Below are 3,040 nucleotides of genomic sequence, written 5' to 3'. Positions count from 1 at the left end.
TCAGTAACAGACGAAAATCGTCTTACAATGACGGTGAGAATTCTAGAGGCGTATTTCTGCCTCATTAGGCTCCATCAGTAGTATTCACTCACTGCGAACCGCATAACACAAAGTCCATCGCTACTTAAATAGAAAAAAACAGTAGCTAAGCAATCACTGGTGCTGCAATTAGCCGTCCTAGATGAGTAAAAACCTGTTATATGAAACAAAAAGGGTATTAGTTCAAAACAGCAAATTTATTGAAGTATTCTTTCTGAGATTTTATCTTTTATGTACGTACTCTGTTTAAAATCACATATATATAAGTAACGTTCGAAAATCGTCTAGAAGCGGCGGTAGACGAATACCGCAGTAGATATACTGCTTTACATTGTATTTACATTAAGTATGATGCACAGGTGGCTATTTTAATCTAAAACTGCATTTAACAGATTTTTATTCAGCCGAGTGACTAATTGCAACAGCAGTGATTTTTTCTCAGTCACTGTTTTCCTATATAAAGAGCGATGAATTCTTGTCCTAGGATGCGGTTCACAGTGAAGTCTTGTTAATGACAGAAGCCCAAAGAGGTAGGAATGCGCGTCTGGCATTCTCACCTGACTGCTTTGAAAGAAAAGAATAAAAGATAGCGTAATGCAGCACACGCTGATAGAACGGGATAATCGTACTTGAAGATCATTGGTCATAGGTCTGCTGGATCAGGACTGAACTGGGATTAAAAGAATATCTACGATAACAACACACATGACGTTTTGGTTTGATCGAATGCAAGATATCAAAGCAAATATAACATGTAGCTTCCTTCTGTTATTACTATTATGTGTAAGAAGGCGGCGTGCTAGCAGAAACGTTGGCACGCCGGGCGAAATGCTTAGCGGTATTTCGTTTGTCTTCGTGTTCTGAGTTCAAATTCCGTCAGGGTCGGCTTTACCTTTCATCCTTTCGGGATCAATAAATTAAGTACTAGTTGCGAACTAGGGTCGATCTAATTGACTGGCCACCTCCCACAAAATTTCGGTCCGTGTGCCTAGAGTAGAAAAAATTATGGCTAAGATCAATATCAATTATTATTATTATTATTATTATTATTATTATTATTATTATTATTATTATTATTATCGTTCTTGCTGCTGTTGTTATTGCTGTTGTTGTTGTTGTTGTTGTTGTTATTATTATTATTATTATTATTATTATTATTATTATTATGTATAAGAAGGCGGCGAGCGGGCAGAATCGTTAGCACGCCGGGCAAAATGCTTAGCGGTATTTCGTCTATCTTCACGTTCTGAGTTCAAATGCCGCCGGGGTCGACTTTGCCTTTCATCCTTTCGGGGTCAAGAAAATAAGTACCAGTTACGCACTAGGGTTGATATAATTGACTTAATCTCTTCCCCAAAATTTGAGGCCTTGTGCTTCCAGTAGAAAAGATTGTGATTATGTGTGATGCGGTGAGCTGGCAGAATCAGTTGCATGCCGAGCAAAATGCTTAGCAGCATTTCACCCGTCTTTAGGTTCTGGGTTCAAATTCCGCCGAGGTCGACTTTGCCTTTCATCCTTTCACTCTCCCATTAAATTTCAGGCCTTGTGCCTTTAACTGAAAGGATTATTATTACATTGTGTGAATGTGTGTGTGGGGGGGGGGAGAAAGAAAATGAGAATTGCTAGGTTGTGATGTTCATGCCTTTGGAATTTTTTAATGAAGTATAATTTGCATCAAAATGCAATTAAATTAATAAACAAAAAAGATGACAAGGAACATATATTTATACCAAAGAGGAGTCGAAACCCGATCTTTAAATTCAACTGTCACGATAATCTGATCCGGGCCTTTAAGACAAGCAAAAAGAAAACATACGTGAGGACACATCAATCTATGTATGTGTGAATGTATGTCATTATTCAGTTTATTTCAAGATTTCTTGCCCATAGAGAAAGAACCGTTTTCTCATGTATGTATGTATGTATGTATGTATGTATGTATGCATGCATCTATCTATCTATCTATCTATCTATTGAGATGATTGATAGATAGAGAGGGAGAGAGGGGGAGATATGTATTAGTATAAACGTAGAATGTGAAAGGGAAGGGGAGAAAAAGATGGAGATTGACACATGCTTGTATCTGAGAGCGTGTGTGTGTGTGTGTGTGTGTGTGTGTGTGTGTGTGTGTGTGTGTGTGTGTGTGTGTGTGTGTGTGTGTGTGTGTGTGTTAGCAGATGTGTGAGTGCGTGCGAGTGTGTGCGTGTATGGTGGGGCTATGTGTGTATGTATATATTGTGGGGGCTGTGTGTGCGTGTGTGTATGTGTGTGTGTGTGCGTGTGTGTGTGCAGAAGTATATGGATGGTTTTTACATGCGGCAATTTCACGTGCTTAATACATACTCCATAACTAAGTGTGGCGGAGTTATAGAAGATGATTTTAATTTATATATATATGTATTTGTGGTGTGGTCAGTGTGAGTGTATCTATGCATGTATGTGTGTGTATGTGCGCGCGCGTGTGTGTATGTGTGTGTGTGTGTGTGTGTGTGTGTGTGTGTGTGTGAGTGAATGTATGTGAGTGACAGAGAGAGTTAGCGCGCACGTGTCCATGCGTGTATGTGTAAGTATGCGTGACTGAAGAGCAGGCAACCCTTTACTTAATCTACGGTCTGTTTGTTGCTTTTGCGTGTGTATCCATCCATCCATATATACATACATACATACATACATACATACATACAGTACATACATACATATAGATAGATAGATAGATAGATAGATAGATAGATAGATAGATAGATAAATAGATAGAAAGGGTATATATGTGTATGTATGTGTGCGAGCGTGTGTGTGCACGTGCGTGTGTCTGTACATGTCTGTTTTTGTCTATATGTGTTTGTAGATATATATATATACACACACACATATACCTGAAGGCATGTACACATGTAACTTATACATACACTGACACTCACACAAACATACTAGTACATATGGCTCGGGGCATGTACATAAGCATGCATATATATATATATATATATATATATATATATATATA

The sequence above is a fragment of the Octopus bimaculoides genome, chromosome 14, assembly GCF_001194135.2.
Source record: "Octopus bimaculoides isolate UCB-OBI-ISO-001 chromosome 14, ASM119413v2, whole genome shotgun sequence".
Classification (NCBI taxonomy): domain Eukaryota; kingdom Metazoa; phylum Mollusca; class Cephalopoda; order Octopoda; family Octopodidae; genus Octopus; species Octopus bimaculoides.
Note: the sequence above shows the minus strand (reverse complement) of the source record.